General features: G+C 36.5%; 1 protein-coding gene across 22 annotated transcripts in view; it reads left to right on the forward strand.

The window, feature by feature from the left end:
- Positions 1-23,283, forward strand: part of ATXN1 (ataxin 1) — a 521,647-nt gene that overhangs the window by 128,471 nt on the left and 369,893 nt on the right. The gene's annotated exons all lie outside the window — the stretch shown is intronic.

Here is a 23,283-nt window from a genome sequence, read left to right on the forward strand (position 1 = left end):
TGAAGTAGTGAAGTGATTGAGTTAAACCTTGAAAGGAACTGGTGAGGGAGGGAGGGGAGAGAGAGAGAGAGAGAGAAAGGGAGGGAGGGAGAGAGAGAGAGAGAGAGAGAGAGAGAGAGAGAGAGAGAGGAGAACAGAGACACAGGACACAGAGACAGACAGAGATATGGGTATAGAGAAAGACATGGAAATAGGAGATTGATTATCTTAGGTAGGGTAACACAGTAGACTCGGGAGACTGGAGTCAACATAACCTGGCCTCAGATTCTTTTTAGCTCTGTGACCCAGGACAAGTCATTTGCTTCTGTCTGCCTCAGTTTTCTCATCTGTAAAATGGAAATAATATTACCTACTTTCCAAGATTGTTGTGAAGATTAAATAAAATAAATTTGTAAAATGACAGATGATAGGCACTTAATAAATATTTCCTTCCTTCCTTCTTATATTAATAGTAGCCAGAAGGCTACCCAGCATGGATTTTAGCAAGAGAGTTGTTCATTTATTGTTAGAGAGCCTGGAATTATATCTGACTTTTCTCCTGACTACCTGTGTGGCCTTGACCAAGTCATTTTAATTAGGTGCTTTCTAAAGATTCTTCCCGCTCTAGATCTAATAATCTTTTGTGGCTATTCAGCATGAAATGGATGGGAAGGTACCTCTTCTTTAGAGCATCCAATCTCCTTTACTCCTTGGTTGGCAACTCTAGCTATTTGGAAGTGGTCAGATACTCTGGGATGCAAGGAAACTACCTCTGAAACAAGCCATAGCAGTAAATACTAAAATTGTATTAGATCACAAAAACAATTGTACCACCCTATGTGCCCTTAGAACTACTCCCCTCTCACAATGTATACAAGTAATACAATGTATTAAATAATAATAACTATTTTTTCAATCAACACTTACTTAATGAATAATTTGCCCTGGGTAATGGTTATTTGCAAAACTATTAAGCTTTCCAGTTTAAACTTGTGGAGTTCCTTGCTACTAGAGATTCTAATGATGCAGTCCTTTGCTAAGTGAGACACTGCATTCTCTAAGGGTAATCATACATCTCCACTTGAGATAGCAGGATGCAGTACAGTTACAGAATTGAGCCGATTAAAAATGACAAAGAGGCTTCATTTGGGCTTTTGCTATTTTCTTTTTTTATAGGAAATCTATAGTTTCCCCTGCTGCCTTTCATGGTGTAGATGACTTACCTGCTACCCTCTCCCCATGTGAAATCTGTAACTGCTGTTTATATTTAGTGGCATTTATTTTTCCCCTTATTTCTAAACATCCTCTTTCTGAAGCTGAGCTGAAAGCGACACTTTGAATGATGCTTGGATGTCACTATGGTTAGCAGCTGGCTGCCTGCCTCTGAATGTGGTGCCTTATTTGGGTTTCATAACTGCATTTTTTCTCTTACAAATGTTAAATTATGAAGTGCAGGAAACCACATGAATGCAACATTAAGATAGAAAATTCAAACCCAATTAGGTCAGAAAATGCTAGTGTTAAAATTCTCCTGGTAACAATATCTTCCCTGAAATCATTGTGGAAAGCACATTTTACCTGTGGGCTGCTGCAATTTGATGAGTTGTATATGTCATAATATCCTCATCTCCATTTATGCTGCATCTGCACATGTTTTCCATATCATATTGAATCATAAGTTTTGGTCATGCTCCATTGTTTGTTACCCTCCCTTCTCTGCTGAGGATCCAAATCATCCTACCCATCCATCAAGGCCTAGCTCAAGTTCATGGAATCTTGGCTGATTCTTCTAGTCATTATTAATCTCCCTCTCTTTTTGAACTCTTATAACTCACAGCCTATATCACATAATTTAGCACTTAATCACATATCTCTATATGTCTTCATCCATTTTTTGCTCTTTCCCTCCAGTCTTAGAGAATGAGGCAGCCTTTCTCCTTGCCAAACACTACATATCCTTGCTGTCATACTATCTTTTATGACACTTTATTTCATTTCTCTGTCTCTGTCTTTCCTCTTCTTCTTTATTGGTTCTTTTTGTCTGTTGTTTGCTCATCTCTTCCCAGTTTTTCTTAATATATAAAATGAGAGGGTTGGACTCAGTGTCTTCTCTTAGCTCTTCTCTAGCTCTAAATCTTTTCTCTTATAATTCTATCTGAAAAAGAAATCCAAGAAAAATTTAATTGTTCCCTTAATCCATTTCATCCATTCTCTGCTATTCACTGCAAAACTTCTAAAGAGGTTAGCCTTTACTTATTGCTTCTGTATCACCTATTCATTTTTAAACACATCTTGACACTGCTTTCTCCAAGACTATAAGTGGAAGAATAGTTACTAATCTGCCTTGTTCAAGAGACTGTCCGTCACTAATTAAATCATAATTCAGAACCATGGTCTCCTGTGAAATCTTAATTGTCAAATTGGTTGGATTTTTGTTAGTCTTCATTTTGGGGGGGTATTTTTAAAATTTTTATTGAATTTTACATTCCCCCCATCTCACTTCCCTCCTCCAGACCCCACAGAAGGCAATCTGATATTCTTTACATTGTTTCCATGCTATACATTGATCAAAATTGAATGTGTTAGGTGAACAATCATATCCTAAAGAAAAAAATAAAACATAAGAGATAGCAAAATTGTATAAGATAACTTTTTATAAAATTAAAGGTAATAGGGGTAGCTGGGTGGTGCAGTGGATACAGTACCAGCCCTGGAGTTAGGAGGACCTGAGTTCTCAGACACATAATAATTACCTAGCTGTGTGACTTTGGGCAAGTCACTTAACCCCACTACCTTACCAAAAAAAATTAAAGGTAATAGTCTTTGGTCTTTGTATAAATTCCATAATTCTTTCTTTGGATACAGATGGTATTCTCCATCACAGATACCCTAAATTGTCCCTGGTTGTTTCATTGATGAAAGGAGCAAGTCCATCCAGATTAATCATCAACCTCATGTTGCTGTTATGGTGTACAATGTCCTTCTGGTTCTGCTCATCTCGCTCAGCATCAGTTCATGCAAATCCTTCCAGGCTTCCCTGAATTCCCATCCCTCCTGGTTTCTAATAGAACAATAGTGTTCCATAACTTACATATACCACAATCTGTTCAGTCATTTCCCAATTGATGGATGTTCATTCACTCAATTTCCAATTCTTTGCCACCACAAACAGAGCTGCTATGAATATTTTTGTACAAGTGATGTTTTTACCCTTTTTCATGATCTCTTCAGGGTATAGACCCAGTAGTGGTATTGCTGGATCAAAGGGTATACACATTTTTATTGCCCTTTGAGCGTAATTTTTGGGTTATTTTTAGTAGCATTTGACAAGTGTCTACCACTGACTCATTGATATTCTCTCTTAGGCTTTATGAAAACTTGTCTCTTCCTGGTTCATCTCCTACCTCCCCAACTGTTCCTTTTAAGTACTTTTATTTTGTTCATTCTTCTCCTTGACTTCTTTAAAGTGAATATCCCCTAAAGACCTTCCCCTATGCCTTCTTTGCTTTCTATGTTTTTTTTAAACTGGAGACCTTATACATTTCCATAACTGTAATTATTATCACTATGAAGATAACTTCCGAATTTTATCCCCAATTCAAATTTCTCCTTTGATCAGTACTTTTATATTTCCAACACTCTGCTATGTGTTTCTACCTGTATATCCTGATGGCAGACTGTCCCAATCTTGGTATATAATCTTTCTACTTTCTCCCTAACTTTCTTATTTGTTTTGAAGGCATTAATATTCTCTGAGTCAGCCAAGCTTGGGTAATCATCTTAGTTTTTTCCAATTCACTACTAAATTCTGTTCATAATCTATCAAAATCAGCTCTTACCTCCACTCAAGAATGCTTAATTCAATCTGTCTTCCATTTAGATGCCAAAGAATTTTCCTAAAGCATTTATGACCTTGTAACCCCCCCCTCCCTCTGCCAATACACTAAACTCCCAACAGTTCCCACTTACCTTTAGGATCAAATATAAAATCCTCTTTGGCATTCAAACCCTTTCCAAACTGCTCTCTTTTTGCCTCTCCATTCTTTTTATACTTTAGTCCCCCAAATGTACTATACAATACAGCTATACTTGACCTACTTGCAGTTCCTCACATGGGATACTCTATCTTCCAACTCTTTACTTGCTACTGTTCTCCTTTGTCTGGAATGTTTTCCCTCCTTACTCCAGCTTCTAATTTTCCTAGATTCCCTTAAGATTGTTCAGATTTTGCTCCTTCTAGTAACTGTGCTTTGAGATAATCTACCACTTATGTTTTTTGTATCTTGCATACGCAGGGATATTTGAATGTTGCTCTACCCCCCCATTTGTTTATGGGTTCATTTAAAAAAATTTTTTTTATGTTTTTGTTCTTTATTTCCAAAGAACCTAGAGAATGTGTTTGCCTTTCCTTGCATTCCCAACATTTGTTGAATGATTAATTGACTGGACCATTGTAATAATCTTCTTACCGGTCTTTCTTTTTCCATTCTCTACTCTTTCCCATCTTTCCATTACATGACTGCCAGAATAACTTCCTTGATTTAGAAATCCAAATGTGTCATTTCTATTCTCAATTCCTCTAGTAATTTACTGTTGCCCTCAAGATAAAATAAAAACTCCTTAGCCATAATACTTTTTTCATTCATTCAGTCAGTCATCCAGTCATTCAGCCTCCTTAGACTTTTACAAGTTTAACCATGGGTTCCAATTTTTCATCCCATTCCCCATAATGTATTCAGCATTCCAGTCAGAGTGGCATACTTGATGGTCTCCTTTATGCATTTGTGCCAGCTTTCTCCTGTTCTTAGGACATTCACTCTTTCTCTCTACCATTTTAAATCCTCTTTCTTTTGACTCTAGCTGCTGTGCATCCTCCCTGTTTTCTATCATTCTCCTGGCTGAAAAGTGGTCTCCTTTGCCTGTCCCCTATTCTACTGTGCGGGGTTTTTATTTAGAAACTTATCTGATCCGTGTAATTCCTGGTTACAGATGCTTTAGGAACATTTATATTCCTTCCACCCCACTTACTCCTTTTAGAACCCCTCTAGTATCTTAGATCTCCATCTACTTCTTATCTTCTGCCAGTGATAGCAACCTGTGAGGAGACCTGGTGCAACATCAGTCACTGCTAGAACCATAGGATTAATCAGAAATAAGTATCATAGGATTCCTAGCTCTACAGGATCTTAGGGTTCACTTTGGCTAACCCCCCCCCTTTTACAAATAAGGAAATTAAAATCCAGAAGGTACAAACAACTCATCTGAGATTTTCAGATAGTATGGAGCAGACTTGACCTTGAGCCTTGGTCTTTGGACTACTAACCTAATTGTTCTTTCAATACTACTACCTGCAATTTGTAAGGATCTAGAAGATCCTGGCTTATAGTATCATAGATTAAGAACCAAAAGAGACCTTAAGTGTCATTGAGTTCAATTTTCATGATAGATGAGGAGCTTCTAAGTATCTGAAGACCAAAGGACCTTTTTCATCGAAACTTTCTATATGTGTTCTCTCTCTCATTAAGATGTGAACTTTTGTGTAGGTACTGATTTGCTTTTATTTTTGTTCTCTCAACACTTAGCAGAGTGTCTTTCATATAATAAACACTTAATACTTTTTTCATTCATTCATTCATTCATTCAGTCAGTCAATTATTCATACTCTAAGATTGTTTTCCATTTAAGAGCCCCAGCCTTCTCTGCTTCTCTTAACATTTTAATTTGTCAGTTTCAAATGTGAGAGATTTGGGGTGGTTAACTACATTGCCAAGAATATTCTCACGTCTGAAACCATATGGCATTGAAATGCGGACAAATTTAAATATTCAGGTTGACTTGGGCGATTTTGGACCTTCAGCTTTAAAATAATGAAGGGCAGCTAGGTGGGTCTGGAGTCAGGGAGACCCAAATCCAAATTTATCCTCAGATACTTACTGACTGTGTAACCTTGGACAAGTCACTTTGCTTCAGTTTCCTCATCTGTAAAATGAAGATGATAATAACTTTCTTCCCAGGCTGTTGTGCAACTCAAATGAGAGAATAATTTTAAAACACAACATAGCTCTTGGTACATATTAAAGGCCATATAAATGCTAGCTATTATTTTTCTCCACGTTTTGCTTCTCTTCCTTCTTCCACTTGGGTCAGGGAACCTTATCAAAATAATTTTTTCCACTGTATAATTTTTGATTTCCCCAAATCATCGTTTTTCATGTCTGATGAGGATTACAGAATCAGGAAGAATATCTGTCAGTCAGAACCACTGAAAATGTTGTCCTAATCTACCTTAGATGACAGAGGAAATGTGGCACATGTATAATTTGTTGGTTACTAAGATAGCCTATTGATGTGACTGAGTTCATCAGTTATTCTATATTTTGGAATCAAGTTTTGACTCTTGTATAGATAGCTTTACTTGAAAAAACTTAGTTAATTCTGAATTTAGATAAATAAACTCATTTTCTCCATGTAGGGAGTCACACCACTCCCCATCTTGTTTTAAGCTTAAAACTGAGCCAAATGGATTGGAAGTAGAAAATTTTTCTCCACCTTTTCTCAGCTAATGGGGGGAAAAAAAGAGATGTTTTTGAAATGAACTGAATTGGTTCCCAAAGCAACTGGTGTTAAGTGGAAATGGGGCTTTTATAATATGTGTGCTTCCTGGTGACCTGTTTTGAGTTCCTCCTATGTGGATTCTTTCAAGAGAGGGGAGGAGTGCTTCTTTTGTGATTTGAAAGGAGAGCAAGTGCTCTGTCAGCCCCATTATAGAATTGTTCATTTGTTTACATAAGTGTGTAAGCCTTTGTTAAATGGTTTCTGGGGAAGAGGACAATGGGGACATGGTTGTGCAGCTGAAAGAATGTATGGAAATAATAAAGCCATAATTTGAGTGAGACACCAGGAGTTTCCATTCCTAATTTGCAGGATCTGTTTTGTACTAGGTGGTTGTTCATTGAATATCTTCTTTATTAGTTGCCACAGATGTTTTTTTTTTTTTTAGAATTGATGTTGAAAGCATGTTTACATAGTTGAGACCCTGCAGAACATTTTTCTTTGGAATGATGCATTCTTGAAAGTCAAAAACAGAAGAAGAAGAAGGAGGAGGAGGAGGAGGAAGAAGAAGAAAAGTAAAATTACCTGGGATTTTTTTAAGCTATGCGTACAGTTTTTTGAAGATTATCAATATGAATGGGACTTAGTCCACACTGCAATTCATTCTCCTCCCCTCCACCCATGCCTGTCAATGAAAGGCAGCTTAGAAGCACTCCAATTGAAGAGACTTTCATTTTTTCCAGATACCCAGACTACTGTCTCAGACTCATTTCCTAAAGCATTACACTTAGTAGGCCCTTACTGTTTATTAAATGCTTTAATGAATGAATGACTACTGACCTCTTCTGGTTAGGCCTTTTCAATGATAAAATCACAGAAAGAAGAAATGCATTTATACTTCACAAAAGCTATTTGGCTTGGCAGGGCTGTTAGGAAATCTTACTAATTCAGGAAATTGAGTGAATTTTCTGACCCTAAGCGACATACAAACAGATGCCTCTTTATTTTGTAAGCTTTCTCACCTTGGCGACTATCAAGGAGTTTTGTAGAAAGGTATTTGTTGAGTTGTGAGTTGAATGGAAATAATTCAGAATTAACTTACATTCTATTGGAACCCCTACAGGAAGAAGCAGATGAACCTTGTAGTGTGTCATTAGATAAATTGTCAGATAAAGCCCACAGTGCCTTTTGTTGTTATAATAACAAAGAGCAAGCTTTTAAGGTGTACACTAAAGGATCATGGATTATGTCTAGAAGGAACATTAGACATCATCTAATCCATTTCCTTCATTTTATATAACTTGCCCCAGGTCACACAAAAGTAGTTACAGGTAGATTCAAATCCAAGTCTAATGACTAGTGCTCTTTCAGCTGATTTTTACCTCTTGTCAAATTTGCAAGAAACAACACTGGATTCTAAAAAAGCTATGGTCTAGAAGAGTATAAAATCAGAAGATTGCTAGAATCACTTGTCATTCAGTCTTTTCAGACATGTTTGACTCCTCTTGACATGGTTTGCCATTTGCTTCTCACTCAGATTTTATAGATGAGGAAACTGAAACAAACAGAATTAAGCGAGCTGCCCAGGGTCACATAGCTAGTAAATGTCTAAGGCTGAATTTGAAATCAAGATGAGTTTTTCTGATTCCATATACATCTACTGTGTCACCTATACAATAGCTACCATCTAGCTGTCCTAAGAATCAGAAGGCTTAGATTCAAATCCTAGTTCTGCTTGTTTACTACTTTTGTGCTCTTAAACAAGGTTTTTGATCTTTTAAAATCTCAGTTGCCTGATCTGTCAAGTGAATAGGCTGATCACATGATCTCTAAGGATTCTTCCAGCTCTAAATCCTAAGATCCTAAAAGTTTGATAACTACAGGGAGTTTTGAGCATTAGTTGATTCTGTTTTAATTGGAATAAATTAAACTTAGTCATTGAGTTTATTGGAAATTGCTTTTTAATTATACATATCATATCTGCTGAATTAGATCACAAATTGCCATGTCCAATATACCAGCAATATATTTGGATTTGTGTTTTTTTTCCCAAGATGAACATAGAATTAGAAAAATTAAAGACTTGATGGCTGAATGAATAATAAATGCATAATTTTCATTTGTGACATACAAAAGGATATTTATTATCTTTTGTTGATTCCTCAAACGTTTGTGGCAAATAGAGCAAAAGAAACAAGAAATTTATCTTGACTTGAATAAAATTAGGAGTAATCACCCAAATTACTTTGATGTTTTTTAAAGTTTCTTCCAAAAGGGAGCAGGAAAATATTATTTTCCCTCAACTCTACAAGATGAAAAATAGAGCTGAAGACATTTTATGTACAGATGTGAACTAGAAGTATCAATCAAAATTTTGTTGAGATTAGTGAAGCCAGAGGTGTGTGTGTGTGTGTGTGTGTGTGTGTGTGTGTGTGTGTATATATATATATATATATATATATATATATATGAAATAGCTTTACAGAGAAACTCAAATCAGTAATTTAGAATTTTGATCTTGCATATGTTATAGGATCAAATTTAGCATCATAAATTTAGAGCTGGAAGTGACAATAGGGGCTATCTAGTCTCACCCCTTTTACCTAAATTTTACTTGAACAGAGTGTGAGCTTGAAATGATCTCAATTTTCTTGTCTACAAAATTGGGATGAAAATTTTGGACTGTTCTTTAGCTCACTTGCTGGAAAAATAATACTGAATGTAATTGAAAACAACACAATACAGTAAGATGATTCAGATTTGGTTGTCAGTACCCTTTTCATAAACCTTTAGTGGATAAAATGCTGAGGGTCTACCTTAGTCTCATTCTAGCTATGTTACACACTACTCCATGAACAAATCAGTATAGTACAATGTTAAAAGAAAAAAAAAACAAGTGTTAAATTTGGAGGCAGGAGTTATTGTTATTTTTTAGTCATTTCTGATTTTTTGAGACTCCATTTTGAGTTTTCTTGGCAAAGATCTTGGAATGATTTGCCTTTTGCTTCTCTAGCTCATTTTATATAGGAAACTGAGGCAAATGGGGCCAAGTGACTTGCCCAAAATCACATTGTTAGTAAATATCTAAGACTCAATTTGAACTTAGGAAGATGAGTGTTCCTGACTTCCTGACAGTCCATCCACTTCTCCACCTGGGTCCAAATATCAGTTCTGCCACTTCCTACTCATTGACCCTGGGCAAGTGACTTTACTTCTCTGTTACTCAAGTTTCCTTTTATGTAAAATGAAAGGGAGCTCTTAGGTAATCTCTAATTTAATGTCCCTTCTGGTTCTATATCTATTAAACTATGCTGACCTCCATATTCAGTATAGCTGAACTGGACTACTTGGCTTCACTTTGCATTTTTGCTTCAATGTACATTTGCCTCACTCTCTACCCCACAGTGCCTCAATGGACTCCTTTCTCTTCTCCCTGCCTTTTCTTCCTTGTAGAATCAATAGCTCCTCCATGAAGCCTTCCCTGTATCTCCTAGATGAACGTCATCTCTCATTTCTTAGATTTCTAATAATAATTTGTGTGGACTTCTTTGCATTTAGATCATTCCTTTTTTTTTTTTGTATTTTACTAGATACATTATGTCGTCTCTTCCTAAATAGATTGCCGATTCATGTTCTATGTACATGGTTTCCTCAATCATATCATAGACATGAAATAGATGAAATAGATGTTTTTTGAATTGAATGAAATGACATTGTTAAACGTTTCATATAGATTTCCTACCCCATTTCACTCATTCTGCCTGAGGAATCTCACAGCATTTCTACTGATTTTTTTTTTTGGTTGTATATATGTGTGTGTGTGTGTGTGTGTGTGTGTGTGTTTTGTTTTTGCTTGGGTTTTTTTTTTTGGCTGAGGCACTGCCTGATCCTTGGGCAAGGTTTGTGGTGTCATATGGAATGACAAAGGTGACTGAATGGATACTCTGAGCACTTCTCTCACATCGAAGATTTTATGATGACATGCTACTGCGGTCTTCATCATTTATTGTTGCAGAACATTTAATCTAAGATGGATGCTACTCTTGCTTTAATATTTGTCATTGTTTGTAAGAATTCTAGTTGTCTCCTGAGAAAGACAGTAAACTGCTTCAGTTTTCTTTTTCCAGGTATTTAACACCCCTTCTTTTGAACCATTTTGGTAGAGCATTATCTAGTGATGTGATCATATGATATTTTGGTTAATGACCTATCAAAGTAATCTATCAATGAAAAATCTTTCTGATTATATTTAGGTTCACTCTCTCTTAAATAAAAAGAAAATCACTAATAAAATTAACTGTCAGTAATGTTGAACTCATATAGGTAAGCCAGGAAAAGAGAAATGATTAGGGGTTACTTTATATTCTGAATACAGAACACAGTAACTTAAATTAATATGAGATTTATCAGTCTCCTGGGGATAAATCTAAGTCTTGAAAACATTTATGGTAATAATAAAAATAATAACAACATGAGCAAAAACAAGAACAAGACTAATATGCAATATTTTTGCATTAGTGCTTTTTTAAACTGTAAAGTAACAAGTACTAGTATTACTATTCCTAATTTTTTTTTAATAAGAGAAGAGGCTGAGACTTAGTAATATTAAGCGACATTCAAGGCTATACAAGTAGTAAGTGGCAGAGACAAAATTCAAATCCAGGTCTTGCAATTCTAAGTCCAGTATTTTTTTCTGTTCTATTACATGACTTGTAAGTTTCTGGGAAAACCGATATCTTAGCAAATGAATACAAGACTTATTGTCTATATAGTGGTGGTCAAAATGTGGCCCAGGGACCCCTGTAGGACACTGAGCCCTTTCAGAGTGTTCTTGAGGTTAGAACTATTTTTACAATCATAAAATATTTTAATTTCTAATGTGAAAAGTATTAATTTTATTCTTGCTCCATTTCAGTCATGTCCTACTCTCTGTGACCTCATTTGAGGTTTTCTTGGCAAAGTTACTACAGTGGTTTGCCATTTCCTTCTCCAGCTCATTTTACAGATGAGGAACTGAGGCAAATAGAGTTAAATGACTTTCTTAGGGTCACACAGTTAGAAAGTGCCAAAGATCATATTTGAACTCCTGATGCCAGGTCCTATACTCTATCTACAGTGCCACCTAATTAGATATTGAAATAAGCAAAATAAAGAAAAACATTTTTGGGAGGGGGGTAACCTCAAGTTTTTAGAGTATAAAGGGATCCCAAGACTAAAAAGTTTCATAATGGCTAGCCTGAATCATTCATGGGACATAAACCTAACATTAATGGTCTTGTACTTTTTTATGTCTTATGTTCTGAACTAGAAAATAAGGTAAGAACTGGGACCATATTTTATATTTCTGATCTCCCAAAATTCTTAGTTAAATACCCCAAAAGTCAAATATTTGTTGAATCGAATTTGACTCCTAAATTAATCTAGAACAGTGAAGGAGATTGGGCAATGTCTTGCCCTTCATGTCCCATCCCTGTCTCTCTTCCCTCTATCCCCATCACCATTCTTCCCCTTTACCCCCCCCCCCCACTCAAAGACATTATTGTCTCCCTCCATCTCCCTGAGTATATCTAAATTTAATTCAATAAAAACATATCCTGGAATGACCAAACCAGTATTTGTTTTTTTAAGTGCTAATCTGAGTTTGAAATGACATTTAATAAAAAGGGAAATGGAAATACAAGTAACCAAAATGCCATAGCTGGAGAATTTATAACCATATCTTTCTCTTGAAGCAAACCTAATATTTGAACATTTAGTTGTACAAAACTGTTAAATTTGGGATGAATATTCTTTTAAATTAGGACTCCCCAGAGAATCCATTTTTTATGCTAAACTCCCTTTGCCCATTTAAAGTGGGTGTTGGCAGTCTGTTTGATGAAAGTCAATGTGAGTTATTGACTCATCCCCTTCATCTTCAGCTCTAAAGTTGTGTCAGAAAGTCACCATTCCATAGCTTGCCAGGAAGATATGGTTTCCCACCTTGGCATTCTACTCCTGAAAATTTTTCCAGGTGATCTTAAGTATAATTTAAAATGGGATTGATTTGTAGAAATTTGATTTGCAAAAGTCCTTTTCAAGAACATATATATATATAGTTTGAACTAAAAGCAAATTTTTATAATTCTTATCACAATCACAATTTTGGAAACTAGCCCATAACTAAAAGTGAAAGTAATAGGAAATGAAAACCTTTTATTCCTTACTCATAATTGAAATAAAATAAAATGATATAGCAAAGACTAAGCTTTTTTTCTTTTGAATATGCAGTTTTATGCCTCTTTTCTGAATTGACTCACTAAGACTTCAGTTTCAGTCTGTGTTTAGATTGAATTACTTTGCCGTATTTCTATGAGCAGACTTACAGTTTGGTAGTAAAGCTTTTTGAGAGCTTGTCTTTTCAGACACCACCTCTCAACTGACATGTCTTTCATTCTTCCCTTTGTTCACTTCTGAAATTACTCATTTTGCCTTCCTGACTGTGCCCGATGATAGGCAAAAAACATGAGGTGTAGCTCCTTCTGAACTTTTTGTGCTATCACTTAAACCTAAGGATGCCTTTCTTGGCAAAGCCCAAAGCCATATAATTTTACTGTAGCAATGGAATTCTAGTAGAGGTGAACATAGTTCTTCTATTTATGTGTTTCATGAGCCACAATTAAAAATAGTGAATTGGTGTGTCAGAGTGTATATGTAAGCTCTTCTGTTGCCCTGGCACCATGTTGTTATTCCAAAAAAAAAACCTGAAGAAAGAAATGGATGGAAGTTGTAAAGAGATGTATTTAGGTTTGATGCTAAGTAGAAACTTCCTGCCAATTAGAGCTTTCTCAGAGTGCAAAAAGTGGCAAATGTCTGCCCTATGGGTTTATAAGGCCCCTGAAATCATTTGGTCTGGTACTGCCATGGCAACCACAGGTAGAACTTGAAATTCAATAAATCTAAGAGCTTTTTAGGGATGGATTAATTAAATGTTTGACTAAATATAAAAGGAAATAATCCTTGACAGAAAAAAGAAGTGGAAATTGAAAGATTTTCCTGGATTTCTAAAGATTTTCCATTTTGTGATTTTAAAAGGAATTTATACTCCTGTCATAGTGAGTTATTCCTCGATGGAGGTCTTTAAGGAAAAGCTCCAGAAATCTTTCATCTCTTTCTTGGGCTATTAGAGTTAAGTGACTTACCCATAGTCACACAGCTAGTAAGTATTTGAAGCTGGATTTGAACTCGGGGCCTCCTGACTCCAAGACCAGTGCTCCATCTACTGTACCATCTAGCTTCCCTAACTCATGTGTTGGAAATATTGAAGGCATTCTTATCTAGGCAAAGGTTAGAGTAGATGATCTCCCATGTCATCTAACTCTGAGATACTGCAGCTCTATGAAAATCAAATTAAGGCACCACTGACTTTTGTGGGGTGGTAGCATCATTATGACTGGACTTAGGTAGAAGTTTGCCCTAGCATAGGAGAAAATAAAGAAACTGCTTTCTATATCTCCTTTCGTAGAATGTATTTTCTTTTTTGATGAAAGGATATTATGAATTAATTTAAGACTGAAGCTCTTGGAAAGATTTCCTGTTTCTTTATTCACTGTTGTGACAGATCTGATCAGCTGGAGCTTCTTTTTTCAGACTTGATTTATAGCCCAGCATCAGAAGCAGAGCACTCAAGGGTACTCGTCTGGTATTTCACCACTTCTCTTCAGCACTCCAAGTCTACCATGTTAATGCCAAAGGCAATGGGCAAGCAAGCACTGACCATTGGGTTTGGCTCTCTTTAGTGAATACTGTAAACTCATGGGGTTTCTTCTTCCATGTTTGCTTTACCTCTTTCCCCAGTGACCTGGTTGAATTGTAATGGTACTTTTGTGTGCTTTCCCAAGGGATCCTTTCACTGGTTTCTTCCAACAGTTGCTTAAGTGATATAGAACACAGAGCATGTGCCACTTTCTAAAACAAGTCCCTGTGGACTACCTTTCTCCTTGATGCTTTTTGGAAGAAGCTGCCTAGCTGAGTTAATGAAAAAAAAGTGTTGTTTTTTTTCCCTTAAAAAGAAATGTAGAAACATTTCACATTCAATTCATTCAATTCAATTTGGTAAATATTGAAAGTGTAAAGGTGTCTAGCACTGTGATTAAATGTGTCCTTAGATGATTAAGGATACATTCGCAGAGAAAAAAATTACACACACATGATATGTGCATATACATTGATTTTTTTCTTTCAAATTTGCCTTCAGAATTTCATATTTCTATTCATTCTGTAATAGATATTCCTGGACTTCTAAAGATTTTTCACTTTGAGATTTTAAAGGAATTTATATCATGTTATAATTGTTGTCATCCTTCAATTTACCAATGACATCACAAAAAGTGAGGCAGTTGATGATCTTATTATAAAAGAAAATGCAAGGAGGTATAAAAGAAAGATCACTGGATTTGGACTTAGAAGAATTGAATTAAAATCATAGCTCCCCTTTAAAGTGAGTCTCTTTGTCACTTTAAGCCAAGTCACAGTCACATTGAATAGTGATGAAAGGAACTTTATAGACCAGTCACAGAATCACTCTGCCCCTCAATTTTCCACATCTGTAAAATGGGGGTAATAATTCTTATCCTCATAGGATTGATGTGAGGATCAAATGAGAAAATATATTGAAAGTGTTTTGTAAATCTTAAATATAAATTATAAAAAAACTTGATTATTGTTTTAGTATTTTAATATGACTTAATAATAGTGATGACTCATATTACTAAGAATTTCTCCTTCTTTCCCAGTCATCTCCTCTCTATTTGAATTAGAGTAGTTTAGTAGTATAGTAGCACTAGCTACTATATAGCTAGTATAGTAGCACTACTAAAAACATCACCACCAAAAAAAACCCCCCAAAACCACCCCAGGAATTTTAAAATGTATTCTTTCATATGCCACTCAGAACAAAATTAATATAATGGTCATATTTTTTTTCTTGGCTTGACACATTGTTATTTTAGGTAAGTAATTACCCTAGTAATAGCTCACTCATTCAAGATAAACTATAAGTTGAAACCTAGTAATAGTAGATGCCTCTGTGATTTGAGAAACAGCTGTTTATTTCTAGTATGCTGAACTAGGTTTTTCTTTCCTTCTTTAAATGATTTACTTTATTGTTCTCAGGCTGTTGTTAGGTGTAAAAACTAATTTAGCTTAGATTATTTTTTAAAAATGCAGCTGGTATTCAAGCTGTGAGATTTCCTGCAGAAAAACATCACTACTCTGACTTGAGAGGAAAGGACCCCAAGAAAATATAAGCCTTGATCTTTTAGAGGAAGCAGGTGTATGTATGTCTAGGGATACTAGCTTGAGTTTTTTATGTTTTATTTTCCTACAAAACTTTTTCACTTCTTGCATTTTGAAATTGTTAGGGGCAAAAACTATCGAACGATGTCAAGTTAATCAATCAGTGAATTACAAGGGTCATTTAGTATAAATATCATGTCCATGTGCTCACAGGTGGGGTAAAGAAGCCTGAAAGTGGAAAATTGCCACCTACGGTTTGTTTTCTCAGAAAGTAGAATGACTGTTACTAGGGTCTACTTGATACCAAAATATATCCTAGTGACTGAACAAGTGCTAGGGAGAGGGGAAAACAAATAGGCAGTGGGGATAGTGGAAAGAACATGGGACTGGGCCAATAGACCTGAAATTCAGTCTCAGTTTTTCCATTCACATGTCCGAAAGAGAACTCATTTTTTTTCTCCTGTGCCCACTCCCCTTCTGAAGTTATTATTGATATCCTCGGTTTGAGGATACCATTCTTTTTTTTTTTTTAGTTTTTTGCAAGGCTAATGGGGTTAAGTGGCTTGCCCAAGGCCACACAGCTAGGTAATAATTAAGTGTCTGAGGTTGAATTTGAACTCAGGTACTCCTGACTCCAGGGCCGGTGCTCTATTCACTGTACCACCTAGCCACCCCTGAGGATATCATTCTTTCTGGCCCCTGGGTTTGAAATTTTGCTGTCATCCCTGACTGTCTTCTACCTCACCCCACCTACCCAGCCAGTTGCTGTATCAGGCCATCCTCTATCTTTACAACATTTCTCACATTCATCCCTTCCTTTCTACTCATGTGACCACAACCTTAGTTAAGACCCTCATTATTCAGTGTCCTCACTGTTACGATAGCCTCTTGCTCTTTACTTTACTCTGTCCAAAATGTCATTAAAGGTTTTCCCCCCAAAGTGCAGGTTTAATCACATCATGTCACCTTTATCCCCATTTTGGTAAACCCTAGTGGCTTGCTATTGCCTCTAGGTTCAAATATAACTCTTTTTTAAAACATTAAATCTCTTCACAATCTGGTTCCATACTACCTTTCTATTCTTCTTCTTAGTCATTATTTCCTCCATTGCACACTGCAATATGGCCATACTAACTCTTCATTGTTCTAAACACAAAACACTGAACATCTTTCACCTCAGTGCCTTTGCATTGGTTGTCCTTCAAGCTGACAATTAACTTCCTTCTCACCTCTCTGACTTTTGTAATCCCTGTTTTCCTTCAAGGTTCTACTCAAAATCCACTTTCTGCAGGTGTTCTGGCCCTTCCCTTGCCCCCACCCCCTCCACTCAAATGTGTTCATTCATTTGGCATACATCATTCTTACAAAGTGTCCCAGAAATATTAGTTCATAAGCATTCTTAGCTTAAAGGGGGACCTGTGATCTTCCTTCTCACAGCATAAAGTCTTTGAGAGGAGGAGCTGGGTCTCCACAGCACTTATGTAGTCATTGGTGTAAATGTTTACTGAGTGATTGATTAGTAGCTGTTGGGACCTTAATCCCTGTGTTTTGGGGCCTCAGCTTTTTTCATCTGTAAAATGAGCAAGGCAAGATAGGAGCTAAAAGATTCCTGGAAAAGGGAAAAAAATGTGACCCATTTTGAATTCAGCCGAGGCAGGGAGGATTACCATATGGGGAGAACTATGTGTTCCCAGCATCCAGAATTTAGTTGCTTGGAGCATGTGATAGTTTATAAAGCCTTTTTTTTCCACAATACCCTTGAAATGAAGGTAGTATCAGTAATTTCATTCCTATTTTACACCTGGAGAGAGGTAAAATAATGTGCTCAAATGTTACCCAACTAGCAACTGTAAGAGCAGGGATACTTATCCTCTGTGTCTAAGTTCAATTTCCTTCCTATTAGGCCCAGTTGAGCCCTACCTGAGAGTTTTCTTAAAGGGACAGTAATTTCTTCTTGTTCTGATACCCCCACATAGGCACACCCACCTTGGTTTAACTTTTGTAGGTAAATGCTGCCTGACTTTTTGTCCCTCCTGCATTCTTATCCAAAAACTGTACCTTTACATATTTACATTTCTTCTGGATCTGCTTACAGGCCACAGGAGATTTTTATTGCAGTTACAGAAGACCTAGAAAATGATGCAGATCTATTCTTCTGCAGTTTTATTTAGTCTGCGCTGCTCAGAAGAATCAGATACATTTCTATGTGTTGGTGGCTGAATTCCCCATATGTGAATGAGCTATTCTTATCAGTAGTGTACGTGCTGTCTGAATTATCTCGAGTCTTTGCCAAGTAACCTAGTTAGTCATTCAGTCAACTTTTATTGATTTGGGGGCTGAGCTTGACTCAGATATTTAATATTTGTGTATTGTCTTTGAGCAAGTCATTTAACCTCCCCAGGCCTTAGTTTTTTCATCTGTAAAGTAAGATTAATCTTAAATAACTATTAAGGTTTCCTCTAGCTCTAAATGTTGCATCTATAAGATTGCATGATCTGTGATATAATTGCATTCAAAACAATTCAATTAAACTTGACAAACATTAAGCAACTGCTATGTGCAATACTATATTCTAGGCAGTGAGGAAGATAGAAAAATGAAAAGCAACAGAGTTCTTGTCCCTGGGGACCTTAGAGTCAAATATAGCACCTTACTAGATGGTCCAGTGAGTTCAGGAGACATATTCTTTGCTCTCAAGGATTCTGTGATCAAGAGACTTGCAAATGCAAATATCTATATATTTAAATCCAAGTGACAGAGACCATCAGGCACAGGCATAGCAAACTTTAAATTATCCAGACAGTGGTAGGCGTTCTAAGAAATGGAATGGAGGACTTGCTTGGGAGACTGGAACCAGTTGATAGAGTCTGCTTAGACACAATGGACTAAATGTTCTGAAGTTGACTTTGGTAAGAAGAAAATGGCATGATCTGGTGGATGGAAGGGGGAAAAATATTTTAGATGGGAAGTGGTATATGAAAGCTCAGAGGCAGGAGAAAGTTATTTCACAGGGAAGTAAAGGAGAGGGAGGGTAAATGACAGACTAGTTTGACTGAAGTGATCTTTTTAAAAAAAATTATTTATTTAAGGCAGTGGGGTTAAGTGACGTGCTCAAGGTCACACAGCTAGGCAATTATTAAATTTTTGAATTTGGATTTGAGCTCAGGTCCTCCTGACTCTAGAGTTGGTGCTTTATCCACTGTTGGTGCTTTATCCACTGTTGCCACCTAGTTGCCCCTGAAGTGATCTTAATATCATCACATTGTTGTTCAGTTGTTTCAGTCAGGTCTGACTCTTCATGTGTTTCTTCGGAGTTTCCTTCCTACTCCTTCCTGGAATAGTTTGCTATTTCGTTCCCTAGTTCATTTTAGAAATGAGGAAACTGAGGTAAGGAGAGTTAAGTGATTTGCCCAGGGTCACACAACCAGTAAGTGTCTGAGGTTAAATTTGATCCCAGTTCTTCCTTACTTCAGTCCTAGCCACCACCTCCTAGCTGTTCCATCATAAATCAGGGTTGAAGGGGATCTTAGTTTTCATCTAGTCCTTTACAGATAAAGAAAGTAAGACCAAATGAGGCAAATCAAAGTTCCCAAGCTCACCCAGGTTGTAAATACTTGAGCCAGGATATGGATATAGCTTCTCTGACTCCTTCCCTTATGCTATATTGTATGAATGGGAGCATAATAGGTCAAGAGACAAATTAGTAGGTGTAGACCAAATCATTCAATAAGCATTTACTATTTAATTGCTCTGTGAGATGCATCAGATTGGTTGCTAGGGTTACAAAGATTAAAAAGTCTTTACTCTCAAGGAGTTTCCATTCTAATGGGAAAGACAGCTTCTGCATATATAGGAATAAACAAACCATTTGCAAAGTATGCAAAAATCAAAGATAACTTGGGGAGGAAAACAGTGATATCTGGAGGACATTGTAAATGGTGACAGGTTTGATTCTTGAGGGAAAATAAGTATATCAAGAAGGATGCATTCTAGGCATTGGGAAAAGCTAGTACGAAGATGGGATATGGAATACCACATATGTAATGAAGGGGAGTAAATGTAAAGAATTGTTTAGTGTAATGTAGACAAATGTAGAAGAGAATAGTGTAGACTTACAGTCAAGTATCAAGATAGCATATGAATGAATATGTAAGTTATTTTTACGTCTTTCAAATGAAGGCACATATTTCAAACAAAACAGTGTTTGTCTGGTAACCAAATAAGGTATATGCAATGGTGTCATACCCTAGAGAGATTTCATCTTGGGTTTCTGGTGTCAGATGATATGAGCATCACATTCTTGCAATTGAGCTGTCACCATCTTTACTTCAGATTTTCCATTAATTAGCACAATGTAGTCGTTTGAAGACTATCCAGGGCATAGTTACTTTAATTGCAGAAGAACTCTTGGGATAGTGGTGTTTTCAGATGTCATATGCTACTTTCCTCCAAGGCCAAAATTACGTATAGGCACCATATTTTGACCTACCAACCCTTGGGATATGTGGTAGCGGAAAAAAACACAAAGATGGAATTGCAATACTTCTTGAAGTTTCCTACTGGCAACATTTGACAAGTGATCTTTGGCAAGGATGAGAAGAACATTTGAATTTGAGTTGTGTTTGTTTGTAGGAGGATCTCATTTCTCTGTCTTTTAGGATCTCCTGGAGAAATGGAAATTCTTCTCAGTCCTCCTGTCCTTTCATTTCAGAGATGCAAAGAATAGAAAAAAATGTAAAAAAACTGAGGGGAGAATGTTTTTTCTCTGATAATTTCCCCTCAAAATCCTTATATATAAAAATGGAAAGAAAAAAAACACTTTTTTTACCTCTCCTTCCCACTAATATGCTACCTTCTTCACCCTTAGGTCTTCCTGTAATTAAACTTAACCCATATCATCAATCATTGTATGAGTAAATCATATTGCATTTTTATAGTGCCATGTTAGAAAATTATTATATATACATGTATATATGTTTATATATATATATATATATATATATATACATTAATTCATAATATATGTAACTTTAAGGTTTGCAAAGTGCTTTCCAAAGGAATCTTTGTGGTTACTGTGAATGAATGGTTAAATTTACTATGTTATAGATACAGTGATAAGCACCGAGGGTTTAAATACAAATAGGAAAGATAGTTTTTGCCCTCCAAGATCTTACATTTTGTGGGGAAAGAGAGAACCTAAGATAGAAGCAGGGAGGTGAAACATGCATGATGACATGGTTTGGAATGACCGGAAGTGAGTGGAAGCATAGTTCTGGCCAAGCTTGGATGAAAGCTCACTAATAGAGCCCAGACTGCTAACAGAAAGATCTCATGTTCCAATGGGAGGGAAACAAGGAGGATGGTCTAGTTATAAGTGGCATAATTTAGAGATGGTTGGGAATTACAAGTCTGAGCTCATTAGGACAAGATTCAGTCTTGAGGATTTTTTAGTAATCATACTCTTTGGCTTGTATCCCAGACTAAGGGTCCCCCCTGAGATTATTAGAATTTGCACAATACTTTAAAAAGCCCTTAGATCCTAGGAAAGTATTCAGGCAAACAAAACACTTAGTATATAGGACAGGTTTTATTTAATGTAATAGCAAATTCAAAAGGTTAATGTATAAACCAACCCATAAATAGGAATATTCTATCTTATAGTGTAGTCAACTTTTTTCCTAGGCTTGTATCATTCCCATGGGGAAGACACCCTGCAAAGGGGCATTAGAGACCTCCTGATTTTTGGATTTGTCTTCCTCAAGGACTAGCATCTCTGGTGTGAGTCCTTTTCAGGGCTGCTCATCCACCTTCGGTATCTGCCTAACACTTGACTCTCATGCACAGTGGCCACACTCTGGTAAACTGTCAGATAGACAGCTAAACCAGGTTGGAGGTAACTGACAGGTCTCAAATTCTTCGGTGAGTTAGAGAGTATCTACCCCAAGCCTGGGAAGACTTGCTCTAGCAGAATGAGTATATCAGAATAATTTTTTCCAAAAGCTAAGGCAGGTGCTGTGTAGCTCTTAGAACTTGATCAGACTTCAAAGACACCAAGGTCATCCAGGGCATCTTAGACCATATTGACATTCATCTTGACTTTTGTCTTACCACTGGACATCTATGATTCTTAAGGATGAAGACTTTGTGCAACTCCATCTCACTTAAATCCAATTTACACTTAAGTCAAGACATCATTATGTGATGTCATTGATCCTCTTCAAAAACAAAAGATGGGGGCAGCTAGGTGGTGTAGTGGATAAAGCACCAGCCTTGGAGTCAGGAGAACCTGGGTTCAAATCCGGTCTTAGACACTTAATAATTACCTAGCTGTGTGGCCTTGGGCAAGTCACTTAACCCCATTTGCCTTGCAAAAACCTAAAAAAAAAGATGAACAATAACAAAAACAGAGATTCAATTCACATGACCTACTTTATTAGTAAAGATATGGTTCCATGTATTCCTTTATAATGATCATATTCCCTTTTGTGATTCTTCCTTCTCTTCTTTCATGTCCTTGACTCTCTATCAGTCTATACCTCTAAGTTAGTATATATCTTCATCTGACATGATTTCCTTTTTTCCAAGCAGTTATAGTGACTGACCTCTTCCTAGTTTCCTGTGAGGCCCAAGATTGCAGCTCAGAGGTGTGAACTGGTCCTAAACTTGAGTCTCAGGGGTACAGAACCTAATTAGTCTGTCAAGATGGCATCAGAACAAGGGGAATTCCTGCCTTGTCTTAGCAATTCACAACATGTCAAGGAGACATTCATTGTCTCATTTTATTCCTATAATAAAAAGGGGTTATTAACATTTTACAGATGAGGAAACTAAGGCACACAATGACCTATGACACAAAACTGTTAAGTTTTAGAGTTACAATTTGAACTCATCTCTCTTTTGGATCTACATTCATTTAAAGTCTATATGGACATTAATTTCTAAATATAATAAGCATTTAAAATTAATCTCTAGGTTTTGGAGTTAGGAAATTTCACAATTATAAACCTGTCAGGGTTGGTGTTTTGAGGACTGGTGTTTTGATAAGAAACTCTAGTGATGTCTGTGCAGCTGATGGTTTGGCAAGAAGTGTTACTCCATCCCTTTGGACTTTTCCAGAACTCAGTCATGTGTCAGTGGCTTAGTAGTCACATATTTCTTGAGTCTTTTCCTAGAGCAGTAGCCCCATGTCTTTCTTGTATTGTTATTTATTGTTTTGTTTCCCTGTTTGTCTCACTTGAACATTTGAAGAGAATTAATAAATTCCCAAAAAGAAACAGACCATATTCACAAGGAACTCTCATTCTAATGGGGAGGACAACAAGGAGACATCTCATACATATACATACACACACTCATATATATGAACATATTTTTAAATTGTTTTTAGTCATGTCTGATTCTTTGTGACCCTATTTGGGATCTTCTTGAGTACCCTTGGCAAGGATACTGTAGTGGTCTTCCATTTCCTTCTCCAATCCA

This window comes from Macrotis lagotis, chromosome X, assembly GCF_037893015.1.
Source record: "Macrotis lagotis isolate mMagLag1 chromosome X, bilby.v1.9.chrom.fasta, whole genome shotgun sequence".
Lineage (NCBI taxonomy): Eukaryota > Metazoa > Chordata > Mammalia > Peramelemorphia > Peramelidae > Macrotis > Macrotis lagotis.